Source organism: Monodon monoceros, unplaced genomic scaffold (assembly GCF_005190385.1).
Source record: "Monodon monoceros isolate NGI ecotype Baffin Bay Population unplaced genomic scaffold, NGI_Narwhal_1 Super_Scaffold_12, whole genome shotgun sequence".
Lineage (NCBI taxonomy): Eukaryota > Metazoa > Chordata > Mammalia > Artiodactyla > Monodontidae > Monodon > Monodon monoceros.
Window position 1 is genome coordinate 103,460,866 of NW_021703768.1, and position 19,823 is coordinate 103,480,688.

At 39.3% G+C, this 19,823-nt stretch overlaps 1 protein-coding gene across 11 annotated transcripts in view; it reads right to left on the minus strand.

The window, feature by feature from the left end:
* Positions 1 to 19,823, minus strand: part of ZNF608 (zinc finger protein 608) — a 744,094-nt gene that overhangs the window by 119,138 nt on the left and 605,133 nt on the right. For all 11 annotated transcript variants that reach the window (XM_029216087.1, XM_029216082.1, XM_029216085.1 and 8 more), the window contains one exon: positions 16,696 to 16,818. The gene's annotated coding sequence lies outside the window, so the exon portion shown is untranslated. The remainder of the gene's footprint in view (positions 1 to 16,695; positions 16,819 to 19,823) is intronic.

Here is a 19,823-nt window from a genome sequence, read left to right on the forward strand (position 1 = left end):
TGGGTGTGAGGGAACAGAGAACTCTTCCTTGGGTGCTTTATCTCAGCATTAGGGATAGTGATTGTATTACACTGTATTATTTCTGATATTATGTTACACATTATATCTTTTATTCTTACATTTTTTTAAAGTTCTCTTAACTTCTTACTAGCCAGTCCCTCATTACTACAATCCCCTGCTATACTTAATAATTATTTATATTAAACTTTCCCTGCTCAATTACTATTTGGTTCCTCTCCCTGATTAGATGAAGACTGATATAAAAATATACTGTGAGCTCAAAATATCTGCTTTTTAAAAAATCTTTATAATCATTCCTTTATCAAAAGACAGTTTAACATCCACTTACTATAGACCAATAAGTGTATCTAATATCTAGAAAGCTATGGCTAAATTTAGGAAGAGAATCTATAGTAATTTTGAAAGGAAAAAGAAAATCATGGGAATTCCCTGGTGGCACAATGGTTAAGAATCTGTCTGCCAACGCAGGGGACATGGGTTCAAGCCCTGGTCCGGGAAGATCTCACATGCCGCGGAGCAACTAAGCCCATGCACCACAACTACTGAGTCCGTGTGCCACAACTACTGAAGCCCATGTGCCTAGATCCTGTGCTCTGCAACAAGAGAAGCCACTGCAATGAGAAGCCCGCGCACCCCAATGAAGAGAAGCCCCTGCTCGCCGCAAACTAGAGAAAGCCGGCACACAGCAACAAAGACCCAGTGCAGCCAAAAAATTTTAATAATTAATTTATTAATTAAAAAAAAAAATCACAATGCTGAGTTGTGATAGACCAAACACTGGACGGACCAGAACTGAAGTGACCTGAGAATCTACTGATAATTTCAGCCACTGTTCTAATTACAGCTATGTAGCAAACAACCCCCAAATTTAGTGGCTTAAAATAACAACCAGTTTTATATATTTCATGATTTTGAGGGTCAGTAATAAGGGCAGGTCTCGCTGACGAATCTTTCTCTTCTGGGTGGTGTTGACAGAGGCCACTTGGTGGTACTCAGTCAGAGCATGGGCTATTCTAGAGAGTCCAAGACAGCTTCATTCACATTTCTGGCACCTTGGAGAGGTGCCTGAAGGTCTGAGCTCAGCTGGGACTGTCAATCAAAATACCTACACATGGGCATTCCAACCTGGTAGGCTCACAATGGTCAAACTCTTTACGCGGCTTCTCAGGGCTCCAAGAGTGAGACCTAGTGAATGACGTGATAGCTGCCTGGCCTTTTAGGATCCAACCTTGGAAGGCACTTAGGTCACTTCTCTGGTTCTGAGGAGTTTCTTGGGAGCTTTGCAGTGCCAAAACCAGGAGTGTCTTGGGAAACCTTAGTGCCATACTGTATCAGTTCTGGTGGTCACAGGCCCATCCAGATTCAAGGGGAAGGAACAGAGACTCCACCCCTACAGGGGTCTGTGAAAGAGTGTCAAAAAGAATTGAAACTATGTTTTTATAAACACCCAGCCAGTTAATCTCTCTGTGACTCAATTTCCTTATTTAAAAGAAATAAGAGATCTATAGAAGCAGCTTCTAAGCCTTGATCCACCGCTAAACCTTGATTCTATCAACAGGAGACAGAAAAGACATCAAGAACTATTGTTAGGCTATAACAAACTCACTGTTGGTGCATTTTGCTTGGAAATAGATTACAGTATTCAAAGAGACCCTCACATCACTTTTTTTTAAATTTATTTATTAAATTTCACAATTGTGTGGGTCTTTTAAAAATGAATCTTGCTCAGCAAACCTGAAACTCCTTTAACTAGTAGACTTTTATTTGTTTTCAGTTCTAAGAATTTTTCTTGATTGTATTCTTTCTTCCATCATCCGTCTTCTACCTATCTGGAAGTCTGAGTGAATACTTACTAAAACTTGTGGGTATATCTTCTGTGTTTCTTAACTATTTTCTCATACTTTCCATGTTTCTGTCTGTATTAGCTTACTAGGACTGCCATAATCAAATACCGCAGACAGGATGACTTAAACTACAGAAATTTATTTTCTCACAATTCTGGAGATTAGAAGTTCAAGATCAAGGTCTCTCTCCTTGGCTTGCAGATGGCTGCCTTCTTGCTGTGTCCTCACATGGCCTTTCCTCTGTTGGCAAGCATCCCTGGTATGTCTTTTTGTGTGTCCAAATTTCTTCTTGTTAGAAGGACACCAGTCAGGCTAGGGCCCACAGATATAACCTAACATAACCTTAGTTATCTCTTTAAAGGCCCTATCTCCAAACATAGCTACATTCTGAGGTACTAGGGGTTAGGATTTCAACATATGAGTTTGGAGGAAACACAATTCCGCCCATCACATTGTCATTCTGAGCTGCATTCTGGTAAAGATGGTGGGCTCAGTTTCCCTGTGCACTGACTGGATCATAGCAAATCCATTCTGCTACTTCTCCTATCAAGGATTTTTATTTCAATAATTATAATATTTTATTGACGTACAGTTGATTTACAATATTGTATTTATTTCAGGTGTACAGCATAGTGATTCAGTATTTTTGCAGATTATACTCCATTATAGGTTATTATAAGATAATGGCTATAATTCCCTGTGCTATACAGTATATCATTGTTGCTTATCTATTTTATACATAGTAGTTTATATCTGTTAATCCCATATCCCTAATTTGTCCCTCCCCTCTTTAATAATCATAATTTTTATTTCTGAAAATCTTAATGTTTCTGTTTCACATCAGCCTATTCTTTCACGAATATTCTCTTGAATATTTTTTTTTCTAGTTTAAATACACGATTCTATTATTTGAGACTTTTCCTCAGGACTTAATTCTTCTGCTTCCTGAATTTTGAGCCTATTTTTCAAAATGTTTTCCTTCAAATATCTGGTGCTATCTCACCATCTGGGGAGGAAGAGTATATTCCTGGCTTATATTCTGGGTTGGGAGCTCCTCTGGGCATCTGTAAGCTACCTGAGGTGCCACCTGTATGGCACCTGTAAGGACTCCCACTTCAGAGATCCTTATTCAAGGTTTTATTCTAGTAGCAAACGCTACATAAAAGGAAAGGACAGCAGTCGAATCCAGCATATATTTCCCCTCCTCAGTAGACTTTGTGTTACGTGGGGTTCCTCTCCAGTTTGAACTCACATGCTAGAGGCCTTCACTTCAGTTTCTTAAGGAGTTGGACCCTACAGTACAGCTTTTTCAAATGCAGCTTCTCAGGCGCCCTGAGAATTATACTGGGACCCCTATTGAACTTTATACATGGTAGGTCATTATTGGGATTACTGATATCACCTTTGTAGTAGCTTTCTTCTATCCACTGGTTTCTATCTTCCAGGAATTTCTCAAAATATATGGACCTCTCATGGTAACCCATGTTGTTTTGCAGCCCTCTTAAAAGATGATTTTCTATCATTTCAGTGGAGTTTAGGGTGTAAGGGGAATTACATAGTATGTTTACAGCACTATATTGATAGAACCCCTGCTGAGTTTTAAATTGAAGAAATAAAAGTAATCATGCTCATCTTAAAAAGCTTAAAAAAAAAAAAAAGGATAGAATACATATTATATGAAGTAAAAAGGCATAAGCTTCCTGTCACTCTCCTCCTAACCACATTCCGTTCTCTGGTAGAAACTTCTTCCAGTAGTTTAGTAGGTGCCTTTCCATAACTTTCTCCCATGCATTTACAAGTACGTAAATGATATGTAGAGTTTTTTTCCTGCCAAACCTGGAATTGCAGTATTACAACTTTTCTGCAATTACTTTTTCACTTAAAAATAAATGATAAACATCTTCTCAGCTCAGTACCTATAAATGATTTCATTCTTTTTCTTTTTATGGCTGCATAATATCTTCAGGATAGAAATACTGTCATTTATTATGTCAGTTCTCCAACTGATGAATTGCATGGACTGAATATTTATGTCCTCCCCCATCCAAATTCATATGTTGAAATCCTAATGCCCAATGTGATGGTATTTGGAGGTGGGATTTTTGGGAGTTGCTTAGGTCAGGAGGGGGAAGCCCTCATGAATGGGTTTAGCGCCCTTACAGGAGACCCCCAAAGAGCCAGCTTGCCCCTTCTGCCATGTGAGGTTACATTAAGAAGATGGCCATCATCAAGGAAGTGCTTCATTGAGGAAGTGGGCTCTCACCACTGGTGACACCTTGATCTTGGATTATTAGTCTCCAGAACTGCAGAATATGAGTTTCTCTTGTTTAGAAGCTGCCCAGTCTATGATATTTTGTTATAGAAGCCTGGACAGACTGAATGGATATTTAGGTTGTTTTCAAAAAAGCTTATGTTTTGATATCAACACCTCAAAGAGTTATTAAGTTATTATACAAGTCAGGAGTATCAAGTAACATTTTATATCCCTACAGAAACTATTCTTAAACCACTAGTAAATATGGAAAACGGAGGCTATTCGAGAAAAAGTCATTTAGTTGTCTCTTTTATGCTTAGGATTCAAATTATGAGACAGAAAAAACTAAGTAACAGCGGCCATGGCTGAGCATGAAAGCAAACGTCTCATCAAATATTTGCTTTACATGGGTCATTTGAAGTTCTATCAACTCTGAGCACATTGCCTTAAACTGCTGAAAATTCAAAAATAGTTGTGCTACTGCTCTCCTTATTGTTCCTCATTCATTCCATATCAGCTTACTTCTATGAGATGTTTTATCCTAATATTTATTTAAGCGCTCTCTGTGTGCCAGGCATCGTACTAAACCTTTAACCAGAGTATTTCATTTAACCCATAACCAACCCAGAAAGGTAACTTTATTAGCTGTGTGATCTTGTGCAAGTAATATAACTTCTTTCAGCTTTGGCTTCCTTGTAAATAGAAAAAGGACCATACTCTAGTATTAAATAAGTTAACACACATCAATTGAGCTTTTACTATGTGCCAGGCATCCTAACTCAGGCAGTTACTTGCAGGATTAAATGAAATAATGAGTGTAACATAATACTTGGTATAAAACAGGCATTCAAATGGTAACTCCTATTATTGTAGCTAGAAAGACACCAAGCTTGAATTTGAACCCAACTCATATTATGAGTCCAAAACCAACTGCCACCCCTTTTTCTTGTGAGTCCATGCTGTCTTCCTAAAAACCAACATCATATGACTGTACCTGTACTCCACTGTTCTTTTCACTGGTTTCTGTAATTCAAGCCATACAATTATTCCAAGGTTAAAAAGTTAAGTCTAAACCCACCATGGTTTCTAGTCCAAATAATTTTTTTTTTTTTTTTTTTTTTTGCAGTATGCGGGCCTCTCACTGTTGTGGCCTCTCCCGTTGCGGAGCACAGGCTCCAGACATGCAGGCTCAGCGGCCATGGCTCACGCGCCCAGCCACTCCATGGCATGTGGGATCTTCCCGGACCGGGGCACGAACCCGTGTCCCCTGCATTGGCAGGCAGACTCTCACCCACTGTGCCACCAGGGAAGCCCCCAAATAATTTTTTACTTCTGTGATTTCATTATTTCTTTGCACTGTGTACTACATGATCTAGTTTTCAATAGTTCGTCAGATATTTTTTCTATAGTGCCTTCTTAAATGTACCTTGTGTTTCAAGACTTCAAGTGGACAGATGGTACTTTCTACTTCTTTTATGTTTCTTTTATAGGGTTTAAGCTGTGACTAGACATGTAGTCGATTGCGCAATATACAAATGAAATCTGATTTTACAAAATTTGCAAATCAAGAGAAATGGAAGGACAACTACTACGATACATGGATTCACTAGTGAAAGAGGTGAGGGAAGGAAGAGTGAAGAAGGGGCAAAATTTAAAAATATCTAGGCTTTCTGAAGTTGAAAGAGATTAACATCAATGCCCTTGGTGCTACAGTGGTAAAACCGTGAAGGTGAGTGAAAGTCAGCAAGAGTAAACAGCTAACCTAACAGTTCATTCAGGGTTGTAAACAGATGAACTTCACTGTTCAAATGGTAAACATTTTTCTCTGCTTCCCATAAGCAGCAATGCTACCCATTCTTCCCAAGAATCCTAGAGTTTGTTTATTATTTTTAGCTGATTAATAGATGATTTACGCACTAAGATCCATACCAGAAGAAGTAATAGGGCAATTAAGCCAACCACAGCCAAGCCAAGGTTTTTATTCTCTCCAGCAACACCTAACATCTAAAACCTGAAAACTGGAAATACCTATACTATCAGCTTTTCACATTACATATGTATATGTGTGTGTGTATGTATTTTTTTCTATTTTTATATAATAATTCCTTGACTAATTCTGCCCAAATAAAGTAATGTGGTTACTGGGTAGGAGAGATCTCTTACAGCAGCAGAGGATTTGGTGATTTGCACTTGGGAGGATGAGCAAGCTGGCTGTGAATGGGGGCAGGCACCATGGAGAGAACACTGAATTCAGAGTTAGAATCCCAAGTTCTTGTCCTAGATGTCACCAATCAGCTGTGGTACCCAGGGCAAGCCACTTACATTTTCTGCTGTGCCCCAGTTTTTCGTGTTATAAACTGGGACAATAAGGCTTGCTCTACTTACCTCATTAGTTTGTGAGGGTCATAAGAGATAATGTGTATGAATGTACTTTGAAAATATAAAGCCATCTGTAAATGCGATGCATTTTCATTTTATATGTGGACTAGTGAAACTATCAAATAAGCCTGTAGTTGGATGATGCTGCATCTTGACTGCTATGGGTCATACAAACAGGTAGAATAAATTTACTAATATTATATACTGAAATTGCATTTCCAGGATGAATTGATAGAGGAGTCAAATCAGTTCTATACATATGAGCTTAAGAGTATGTTAGAAACTGATATAAACTGATAGCTATGGGGGATGTTGAGATAAAGACAAAATAGCACATGTGCAATCTAGATCAGTTAGTCTGATATTTGATAAAATAATAGTGAGGTTGAATATTTTGCTATAGTAGAAATTCTTTGAAAATCCAACCTGACCAGGTATGGAAGTAAAGATTACATAATTAGAATCAAATGTTTTTAGCTGGAAAAGACCTTAAACAATATTCTACTCTGACTCCCTTAATTTTGTAGCTGAAAACGTGAAAGCTCAGCTTGCATGTATTTTGCCCAAGACCACACTTTTGAGATGGTGGCAAGATTATTCTAATATTCTAGCTACTCAGAGCCATCTTTGAAACCACTTTTTTTTTTTTTTTTTTTTTTTTTCCCGGTACGCGGGACTCTCACTGTTGTGGCCTCTCCCGTTGCGGAGCACAGGCTTCGGACGCGCAGGCTCAGCGGCCATGGCTCACGGGCCCAGTGGCTCCGCGGCATGTGGGATCTTCCCGGACCGGGGCACGAACCCATGTCCCCTGCATTGGCAGGCGGACTCTCAACCACTGCGCCACCAGGGAAGCCCCTGAAACCATTTTTTAAGTCCAGAGTGAGAGACTGGCTCACGGTGGTGGCTGAATTAAGAATCTGGGATTTCAGAGATGGGCAAGATGGATAATGCTGGTGGTGCTGGGTTAGGAGACTAAATGAAGTTCACAGACAGCCATGAATAAAGGCAGGTTTGTTGATTGATCCATTCCAATGAAAGAGCAAAAGTGGGTCAAACAAATTCTAAAGGCTAATGAAGGGAGACCTTGAACTGGAGACAATGTAAACATAAGGAAAAGATTCCATAAATTAAGACTGGCTAACCACACTGGGCTTGGGAATAATAGTAAGAGAATAATGATACTTCTACTTCTTAGCGCTTAGAGCTAACTTTAATTAAGTGCTATGTGCCAGGCATGGTGTTAGGTGTTTTACATAATTCTCTTTTTAAAATCTCTCACTCTCACAAAATTGAGGTGGGAACCATTATCCCATTTTGGGGAGAAGGAAACGGAGACATAGTAGGAGAGTTGGAGCTTGGCCTGCACAAGTTCGAAGTCCACATGCTCAACCGCTGCGTTCCATGACCTCCAAAGAAGGCAGGAACAGTAAGAGGACTGGATTTAGCAACACCAGTCTTTGATTCATCCACTAGTTGGTAGGGGTGCAGTGTATGACTTCCACAAACTATCAATGAACTTGAATACAATAAACTACCCAAAACCTACATCTAAGCTTTGTTTCAAAATTATAACTTCACATTAGCATCTTGCACTGATTCTGTGTCATTCACTTGCATATGATTTTTCATTTTAGTGTAGATATGATAAAGTAGATGTAGAGAGTCACTAGACATTGGCTTGTAATTAATTCTAGTGGATTGATGTTTATACCAAACGAAAATCAAAATAATCAGGTCATTTCTATACTAGTTAAATATTTATAGAACTATAGAGCCAGAAATCTATCAAATGTTGATATATCTGGTTAGAAGGAGCTATTTCTAGACATTCACCATATTATCAATATCCATTCATTCATTCAATCAACCAATATTTCTTGAGCATCCATTGTGCGCCAAGCTCTGTTATAGACACCAGGTATATCTATTATAAATACCAAAGTCCCTGCTGTCATGGAGTTTACATTCCAGTGAAAATGAGAAATAAGTAAACAGGTAAATAAAAATGATAATTTCAGATAGTAAGAAACACTATGAAGAAAACAGAAGAGGATGATATGAGGGAAAATGATGGGGGCAGGAGGAACTTTAACGCTCTTACTGCCCCCACTCCTTCATTAAAAAAATCAATGAAGAACTCCTTTCCTAAATGTAGAATATTCCTATGGATTGGGTTTAAAATAAGCAGCAAAAATATGCTTGTCTTAAAGGGAATATTAACTAAGAATTTCCCATCTAAAACAGGGCCAGCCCCAGAAGAATCATGTCCTGGTTCTGTGTGATCATGGGACGCACAGGAGGAGGGCTTACTGGGCATCTTCCACTCCATCCCTGGCCATCTTCCACTCCATCCCTGGCCATCTTCCACTCCATCCCTGGCCGTTTGCTGCAACCTCTTTCAGGGTACCACAAAGCTAGGATTCCAATCGGCTGTTTAAGACTGGTGAAATAACTGACTTCTGTGGTCTCCCTAGTTCACAAATAAAAACACGGGACATTGCTTTCCTTTGTTTTATCACAGCCATTGATAAAATTAGGCTAGGTTGATAATACAGGCTGGCATTCAAAAGTTATCAGGAAACTCCCGACATTGGCGGGATCATTTTCATCATGTTGCCATTTCACTGTCATAAGCAAAAAGGCTCCAACTGGAAAATAATGCCTGTTCTGCTTTATCATGTAAATGCAAACCATCGCTGAAGTTCAGAAGCATAAAGCTAGGGAAGTGTGGAGCTCTAACCAGATAGATCCATGTGTCTCTATGGTTAATACGGAAATGATGAACGCAAACTTTATGACTTCAAGATAAGCTGCAATAAAAATTTGGCTCAAGATATGGTTTTCATGAAAAAAAAATTCTTTTAAAAAATCCACAGTTTGGGGGAATAAGACTGGGAGGGGGAAAGAGATTGTGAGGTAGAAAGAAGGGAGAATTGTGAAGAGGAAGGAAAAAGTCTGCAAAAAAAAAGTGGACTGTTAGGAAGAGACACTGATGTTCAACCTGGGCCTTGACCACGTACACATACATCTCTTACAATAAGAAGCCTCTGTATCAACTTGTGGTTGCCAAGGGGGAAGGTGGTGGGGGAGGGATGGATTGGGAGTTTGGGATTAGCAGATGCAAACTATTATATATAGGATGGATAAACAACCAGGTCCTTCTGTATAGCATAGGGAACTATATTCAATATCCTATGATAAACCGTAATGGAAAAGAATACAAAAAAAAAGAATATACATACATATATATATATATATAAAACTGACTCACTTTGCTGTACAGCAGAAATTAACACAACATTGAAAATCAACTCTACTTCAACAAAATAAATTAAAAAAAAAAAAAAGAAGTCTCTGTATCAGATTTACATGGAAGTCCTGACAGGTACAACAGTCTTCAATGGAAGCTGCTCCTTCTAATCACAAAAACAGAACCAGCAAAAAGAGTCCACTTTGAAAGATTTCATTTGGTTTGAGGCAAAATCACATAGGCTCAGTCAGGGGAGCTGTCCCCAGTGTTTTCCTCAGAACCAGCACAAGGACTATATTCCTTTCAGTTGGTCCTGAGTCCCTGTGGGATACAGGCACCGTCAAATGCAGACTGACATCTATTTGTAGCACAACTAAAAAAGGCAGTTTCATTCTGAATTATTTATCATGGCAACATTTTGCACATATTAATCATGCCCAGCTTTATTAGATTAGGCCAACTGAAGAAATATATACACCTGCCTGTCATGTAAAGCCCTTCATCTTGGGGAGGCAGACTCCCCAGGGGGACATCGCAGGAGGTAAATTGAATACTGAGTGGTTTATCTTGTGGTGGGGCCTGAATTGGAAATTGAAATTCCTGCATGGACATCGAATTTCACATCAGAAATGAGAACCCGGCTCATCTCTCTTGGTTACCTAGGTACTAATCACTCTAGAAACTTAGATTTACATGACTATAGCTGTTCCATGCCCTTTATGTTGGAGCTGGGCCCTTTGTGATAATGCTCCTCAGGCTCTTTGAGTTCCTCAGATGAAAGGCATATTCTACAAACACGAACTATCCCTTGCCTAAATCAGCCAGGTAGCTTGATATTATTTCCCTCCATCTTCGGGTTTGTCAGAACAGGACAGGAGAAAGCAAATGGGACACAGGGAGATGAAAGGATGGAGATTAACAGGCAACGGCTTTTTAATCAGATAAGGCATGAGGATGCACAGCTCATAGGCCTGATTTCTATTATGAGAAAAAAAATACACCCGGGGTTGTTCTCATTGTACGCAAAATCCCAGAGGAAAATCACTTTCATGAAAACAGGCTGTATCTCAAATGCTTTTCCTAATTCAGGTTCAGGAAAAAAAAAAAAAAATCACTTCATGCCACGTACGAGACCGGCACTAAGAAAATGGGATTGGATTCCTTCTTCCTCCATCCCCGCCCCCCCCCCCTTTTTAACCTTGTTAAAGAAAGAAACTATGCATCTGAAAAGAAAAACACGAAGAGGAGACCCAGTGCCATTACTTTGGAGAGCTGAGAGGTGGAGAATGAAAAAGCCATTGGTCTCAGTTTTACCGCCACAATGGCCTTTTATGAGAGGGATTAGACACGCCAGGAGCTGGCGAAGCATTCACTGGTGCCCGACGACAATCTGGAAGAAGGACGATAAAAATCAGTTTGTCGTAAGGTTAAATCACCAAAGACTTCCTAGATTGGCTTTTCAGATTGTTTTCCCTTTGGAAAGAAGATTGAAAAAAAGAAAGAAATATGGGCGAAAAGCTGATTTTTTTTTTCTTTCCCTTTTTTTCCCCCTCAGTGCAAGATGTAGCATTCAGAAAACATGTTGAGCGAGCTGAAGCATTAAAAAGATCAGTCTTTGGCTGGTGAATGAAAGGCTGTTGTGTGTGTGACTCACATACTAAATGGAAACCTGCCTTCAAAGCCTATTTTACTGCCTAATTATATATACACAAAATGTAGCTGTCTGTTTCAATCAAATCATAGGAAAAGGAATAAAACTCCTCTAAAGATGCAATTTTCATGGTTTGTCATAACCTTAGAAACACTGCTAATGCAAAAGAAGGAAGTACAGCTGCATGGTCCAGATAAGGCTCCAGTAATTGTTTTTCTTTTAATTATTACTTTATAAAGACATTATACCTCCTACTCCGAAGAAGGAAAATTAGTGTCCTCTGTCTCCTCTTTTTTTCCCCTCCTGCCCATTTTCACACCAAGCTTGTTGATACGCATTTCAGCTGTGGCTAGAAGCCAACGTAGCTATGGAAATAATATTTAGGTAACCACCATAACTACAGGCTCTCAAAGGGCTCCAGGGAGGATGCCTTTTCCAAATTTATGTTTTGAATTGAGTAGAGCCTTCCAAAGCACAAAACTGAGTGCCAGGGATCAAGATAACACGCTTAGACCCAAACAACTGTGCGTACTTGGCTTTCATGGAAACAATTTCTATTCATAACAGCGAATATATTTATTTTTTAAAATTAGGAATTGCATGAGCATTTCCATTGTTGTCATCCTTGCTGAAGGATGATGTAATAAAATACACAAAGGGCATTTTGCTCTCTAACATTTTATATGTACAGATATTTTTTGTACGATAACCCGAAACTGTAAAGTTTAATAAGCCATTACTAATTTACATATTTTCATAGATTCAAATCATTAAAATGCAATGATATTTTAATGGCTTAATATATATCTAATTGTGGATTAAAACTTTTTAACACTGGAGATGGTGCTGAACATACTACCAAGGGGTTCCAAGTACCTAATTCAGAAAGCATTGGTAGCTACTAACATTTCTGAGGGAAACATAAAGTTACTAACATTTCTGCGGGAAACATAAAGTTTATCACTGGATGAGTAAATTGATTATCTTGTAATGTGCTTGTTTTTAAAAAGTCATCAATTTAACTACACCTACCGCTCTTCTCCTTAATCTCTTCCAGCCTACTCCCAGTTCTGTCTCTAGCCCTATTAAATTTGAAACCTGCTGTATTAATCCATAGAATAAACAACTTGATGAAGAATTCTATGATAATTAACTGGAATGATCATTAAGCTACTCTCAATGACTCTGAAAAATCCTGGGGCATGAGAAATATGGAGAAAATCAGAAACAGGCAAGAACTAAATAAGGCTTACGTCTAGAAATCACTGCCTACATTCCAAATTCCAAAATGGGATTTGTGATCTATTGAAAACAAATGTGCATACGTGTTCATAGCAGCACTACTCACAACAGCCAAAAAGTGGAAACAACCCAAATGTTCATCAACAGATAAATGGGTAAACAAATACACACACATACACTCATACACAGGAATATTATTCAGCTATAATAAAGAACAAAGTACTGATATATGTTACAATGTGGATGAACCTTGAAAACATGCTAAGTGGAAGAAGCTAGACATAAAAGGTCACATAATTTATGCCTCCATTTATATGAAATATCCAGAAGAGGTAAATGCACAGACTCAGAAATCAAATTGGTGGTTTTAAGGGGTTGAGGGTTGGGGGTTGGAGAGAATGGATAATCATACTGTCAATATCTCTAGTTTTCTTTTCCATTGTCACTTCTCTCTTCTGCCTCCTTCTTCCACTTTTAAGGACCCTTGTAATTATACTGGGTCCACCCAAATAATCCAGGACAGTCTTCCCATCTCTAGGTCCTTAATCTTAACTAGATCTGCAGAGTTCCTTTTTCCATGTAAGGTAACATATGCTCAGGTTCTAGGAATTAGTATGTGGACATCTTTGGGAGGGCCATAATTCTTTCCACCGCAGGGATAATTGGGAAAGGACCAGGTTTAAGCTGATAAATAAAGATTTAACTTTGAGATGATCGAGAGACATCCAATGCGGATGGTGGATCTTTACTTGTATATATGTCTAAAGTTCAGGGGAGAGGTCTTGGCTAGCAGGTATAAATGTGGAAGTCATGGTATTTAAAACCATGGTATAAGGTTTTACCATGGTATTTTCTAGGGCAAGAACAAGACAGGGAAGAAGGTCTAAAACCGAGCGCTGAAGCACTCCAGCATTTAGAATTTGGATAGAATAGGGTGAGCCAGCAAAAGAGAAGAGGCAGTCAGGGAATTAGGAGGCAAAGCATAAAAGAATACGGTATCTTCAAACTAAGAGAAGAAAAGCATTTTAAGAAAGACATTCTTAATGTGGTGAAGAGAGAGAATAAGAGTAGGTCAGAGAAATGACCTTTGTATTTGGCAACAAGAAAACCAATTGGTAAATTTGCTAAAAGATGTTTCTGTGGTATCAGAGTGAACAGGAGGTGAGAACGTGCAGACTGTGAGAGTAGACAGTGTTGTGAGGAAGCCTGGCTATGAAAGGGAAGAGGGGACAGGAGCACCATTTTTGGAGGTATTAATAAAATCAGGAAAAAGTTTTGTTTTGTTTTTAATGAGATGGGATATATCAGGTTGGTGGTTCTCAAAGTGTGGTCCCCAGACCAGCAGCATCACCATTAGCTGGGAACTTATTAGAAATGTAAATGATTGCTCGCATGTCAGACCTGTTGAATGAGAAATTCTGGAGGTGAGATGTAGCAATCTGTGTTTTAACAAGCCCTTTGGGTGATTCTGACACAAAATCAGATTTGAGAACAAATACTGCAGTGGTAACGGCTATGATCCAATGAAGAAGGAAGACTGCCACGACAGAAGAGAAGGGATGCCTGAAGTCTGTGAGAAGATATGAGGAAATAATAGGAGAAGTCCTAGTAGAAGGATGGAACATCAAGTGAATTAGGGATGTTCTCCCCTGGACACATCCTCTTTTTAAGAAGGAAGGTAAAGAAAATGGAGCCAGTGGCAGGAAAGGCTGCATGTAGATCAGTCAACGAGAAGGTAAAAACAAGCCATGACCAAATCATTTCTTTTTATTTAAAAAAATGGGATTGGTTAAGTAGGTTGGTATAAAAGCGAATGCTACAAACATTTGATACCTTCATTTCAGCAAGACATATGCCAAATTGCTAATGACATGCTCGGAAAGGATAGAGAAATGAAAACTGGAGGATAGGAGAGTTGAGTGGGTGTGTGCTGGTTAAACCTAGAGGAAGATGTCCAGGGGTACAGTAGTGGCAGGTCGCCATATGAGGGCTTCCCTGTCTAACTTTTTTTTTCTTTTTTTTTTGCGGTATGCGGGCCTCTCACTGTTGTGGCCTCTCCAGTTGCAGAGCACAGGCTCTGGACGCGCAGGCTCAGCGGCTATGGCTCACGGGCCCAGCCGCTCGGTGGCATGTGGGATCTTCCCGGACCGGGACACGAACCTGTGTCCCCTGCATTGGCAGGCGGACTCTCAACCACTGCGCCACCAGGGAAGCCCCCTGTCTAACATTTTACCATCTACTTTGCTGAAGACAGAGGAAGTGTGCTTATCAAATTTGAATTTGGTACAAAACTGAGAAGGCAAGCAGATGTATTTGATGACATAGTGTAGATTCAGGACAATCTTGACAAATTAGAATGATGAGCCGGAAACTGAAGATAAAACTGAACAGGGGCAACACTTATGTATTCATGATATTTTAATTATTTTTAGTGACCATTTTGGGATGAGAGAACACTAGGATTTGGACTAATAGTTTGTAAGAGAACACCCTAGGAATTTTAGTTACCTAAAAGTTCCACATGAGCCAAGAAATTCAATCTTAACAAAAGTGAAGTAACCAGATCAAGAGATACTTCTTCCCTTCTCTAATTGTCATTGAACACACAAGGGGGATTGTTTACAGTACCAGAGGACATTGAGGACTAGAGGACATCCTGCATCTTGATATGGGTGAGTGCAGTGAAAAAAGTTTGTAAGTCATGTTATAGGAGGAATTTCGAAGTGACTTGGACTACATTTAATTAAACAGCAAGCATTTCTTGAGCCAGACAAAGCTCCTCATGCTGGGGACAGAATAGAAAACTGGACAAAATCCTTATTCTGTCTCATGGTACTTATAATCTCATGGATAGATGAAGATAGATGATAAACAAGAAAACAAACAAATGAAGCAGATAATTTTAAACAGTGGTCATTCCCTAAACAAATTCAGATCATGTCATTCAACTTGTGCACGATGTATCAGTAAGTCTCCATTGCTGGCTGAGATAAATATCAACCAATAGCTCAATCAAGCGTTTAGGACCCTCCATAATGAGGGTTGAATTTACCTTATCCCACACTTTTTCCATTTCTATGCCCTAGTGATCTAATTAACAAAGAGGAGGGAATAAGTTTAGTTTTTGCAATAGTGTTATATTCCATATATTATTGTTTCCATTTCATAGAGAAAACAGGGAGTTTGTTTGCAAGGTGGCTACAATAATTCCTCCCATTCCCATACTCATGCTTTTCTGCAAAGTGATTTTGCTTTTCCTCCCAAAATGAGGTAGAGTTTATTTCTCCACTCTTTGAATCTGGGCTTGGCCATGAGACTTTCTTTGGCCAATGGGACATGACAAATGTGAGCAGAGGTTTGAAAGTGTTGCACATGGATTTGCTTTCTTTGGCTTGTGGTTACAACCCTGAGACCACTGTGTGAACAAGCCTAAGCTAGCCTGCTGGAACTGTGATGGGGGCGGAGAACGGCGGTGCCCCAGACAAACATGTAAATGAGACCATCTTAGACCAGGCAGCCCCATTTGAGCCACTGTCTGACTTAGCTAAATGGGTGATCCCATAGAGACCAGAAGAACTGCCCAGTGGAACCAAGTCCAAATTGCTGACTCACACAATAATAATCCAAAAAAAGTTATTGTTTCTAGCCTACCAAGTTTTGGACTGCTTTGTTACACAGCAATAAATAAATGATAGCTAGAGAGAGGTTCAGAGAATTGCTCATAACCTCACAGGAAGTAGTGTTGGAGCTGGGATTCCAACTATTAACTGCACTATCTATTCGCTTGCCAGTGTGTACGCTAATTCCCCCAAAGCGTCCCAGGAGAGCCACTGTCAAGGTTAAACTATACGTGAGTGAAGAACGCATGAGCGCACACTTAGCGATGATCCAAACTTAGGGAGACAGTTCTCTCAGAGGAGCCAGATACGTGGCAATGCAGTTTGCTTGCTAAATAGAGCAATGTCTTATAAAGTCCTTAGCCAAAAAATAGGTTTGCCCTAGATTTGGAAAAAACCTCTGACCCACTTTTTTCAGCCTCTAGAAAATGAAATACCTTTTTTCAGAAGCCTTTTTCCATCCTTTTAAAGACATCTCCAGACAATCATGTAGATCTGAGCTGAAGAGTGGCCCTGGTCCTTTGGCTCTCGGGCGGCTGGGCAGGGTTCCTCTGGGGTAGCTGGAATGGTAGCACAGGGGGGCAAGAAGAATGGTTAGCTCTGTAATCATGATAAGTGTATCCTAAAGAATCACAGGTAATTGTGCATTTGTTTATTTTTGATAGGGATTAAAATAATAAGAGGGAAATTCAAGGGACTGTATAAGGCAGAAGATGCAGAGGCTAACTCCATCTTGGCCTTAAAATTTCATCTGGACCTATAGCTTGTTGAAGAATGGCCATGGAGTCATCAGCACTAATGTCTGATGGAGCTTAGATCCTCTCTGAGAAAGCCAAGGATACCACGTGTTCAGTGCAAGTGTACTGAGGGGTTAGCATGCGCAAAGAACAGTAGGCGTTCAGACAAACAGCAAGCTGAGTATGTTTGTGCTGGGTGTGTAGTGAACCCTGGGTTGGACACAGAAGGCTTGAGTCCTTGGATGAGACTATCTACCCCTCAGTAGGTTTCTGGAGGGTAACCTCATGCCAAAGATTTCAGTAAACCCCACTAGTGTGAACTAGTTTTTCTATCAGCACGAATAAAACCTAACTAGAAAGATAAATCTATTACCCTGGAAATGTTAAAGATATTAAAAAACTAGAAATAGGCTTTATAGTTAGACCATTCTCTGATTTGAATTCCACGGAGCATTGGAGAAATGGGAAAAGCATGGTCTCTGGGTCAGAGTGAACTGAGATCATATCCTGGCTACAATATCACGTGATGTTGCGACTGTGGGTCTTTGGAAGTAACACAACTGTTATGATTGTGAGCACTGGATAATGTAATGTCTGTTATACGCTTAGTATACTGCCTGGTTCCTTCTGGGTCCAAAATATGTGTCAGTTCCTGAGTATGGTCTAATTTTTTAAAAGATTAACCCAGTATTTACGTATTATTTTTTGAATAGCAGAAATTAAACACTCTTGGGGGAAAGGGAGAGGAACATATTTGAAAGCAAATTTTTATGCTACCACATGGATGAACCTTGAAAATATTATGTTAAGTGAAATAAGACACAAAAGTACAAATATTGCATGATTCTACTTACACGAAGTACCTAAAATGTCAAACTCATAGAAACAAAGTAGAATAGAGGTTACAGGGGCTGCAGGGAGGAGGGAGAGTTATTGTTTAATGGGTGCAGAGTTTCTTCGGGGGATGATGGAAAATTTCTGAAAATAGATAGTGGCGATGGTTGCACAACACTGTGAATGTACTTAATGTCACTAAATGATACAGTTAAAAATGGTTATTAAAATGGTAAATGATGTATATTTTACCACAATAAAAACACATAAAAAAATTTAAGCAAATGTTTGTTAAGCTTTGCATAAATGCTAAGCACTTTCCTATGTGTCACTGAAGATATAAAAAACAAAAAGCCTCCAAATCTAGGAAGATAGTGTCAAGTCAGCTTGGAAGGTTAGCTTTGAATGTTCAATACTTCTTTTTTTTTTTTTTTTTTAATATTCATTCTCTTTGTCATCATCTCCATAACAGGTTGAATGAGAACTGATGGATTGGAAAGCAGTTGGCTCCACCTCTGATCTTAGAGGTCAAGCTCTGAACGAGGTTGAACTTTATCCATTCTCTCACTGACTGCACTGGGATCCACGTTACCCTAAGCTGGAATACACATGTGGAAGAACATGGCCACTAGATTGTCTGAAAAGGCATAAAAGTTATATATTATACAAGAGGTAACAGTACTGGTGACTATGTCAAGATTCTTGTAATTGTGACAAGAAAACCCACACAATCTGGTTTATGCAAAAAACAAAAACAACAACAAACAACAAAAAACAAGGGAACGTATGGGCTTATGCAACTGACTTATCCCTGGCCTTTTAAGAGGCTTGATCCACTGCTCCCATGACGTCACTAAGGACCCGGGTACTCCCTCCCCCTATCCTTCCCACCATATCGCTGCCTTCTTCAGACTCCACAGGATGGAACCCAGTAACTCCAGGCTCATAGCTCCCACTGGCAAAACACCTGAAGCAATTCCTTATATCTCACACTACATCATCCAGCAGAAAATAGTCTCCCTTGGGGAGCTCTCAGGAAGAGAAAGGGAACTTCTTTTTACTAGAAGTTCCAGCAAACACCTCTTCACATCTCACTGGCTCTGACTGGGTCACATGCCTATCTCTGAGCTAATCACTGTGACCAGGGAGATGCAGGTGCCCACTGGCTTAAGCTGGGGCTGGGATCACTCCAGGGCTACACTATAGCCTATAAAGGATGGCTCCCTCTGGAGTTGTACAGAGCCCAGCCGGCATAGCCAGTCACAACAGCAATCTGAGAATCTATCTCATCTTTTTGCCAAGAGTATTAATTTCTTGAATGCAAGGACCATATTAGCATCCTACATCTACTAGTAGAGTCTGGAACATAATGGCTGCTCAGTAAGTTCTTACTAAATGAATGAATGATTATATGAATGAACAGAAAACTAGTTAGAAGGCATAAACCTCCCCCAAATGGTGTTCCTGAATTCTACATGCAGTACTGATTTTTCCAATGATTTCTTGATACTGGATGATAACGAATTCTTAAATTTTCAATATTAATAAAGGTGAGGGCAAGCATAGATGAATACGATTTCAACCCTTTCCTCTATTAGAAGGCAACAGTTTTGTATTTCATATTTGCTGTATCTATGTTGTTAGGAAAATTTAGTCCTTGAAATACAAAACTCCATGAGCAAAAAGCTCTTACCTGGGCCTTCTCTCCTTACTAAACACGGGCAAGACAGACACCGACTCTAATGCTTTTTTGTGAGAGTAGTAGTTAGACTATAAACACTAACTTGGTGTGTATTTTTACGATTTAATTTCTCCTTTTTATGGGAATATAAAATGTATTTTTAAATATAAATAAATTTTTAATGGTGACATGGGAAGTATGTAAATCTGTCACATACAATGTAAGAACATATTTAAATATGCATATTACGAACACTTAAAGCTGCGATGGTTCAAAATTATGTAAGCCTCTCATGAAACATTTCTTTTCAAAT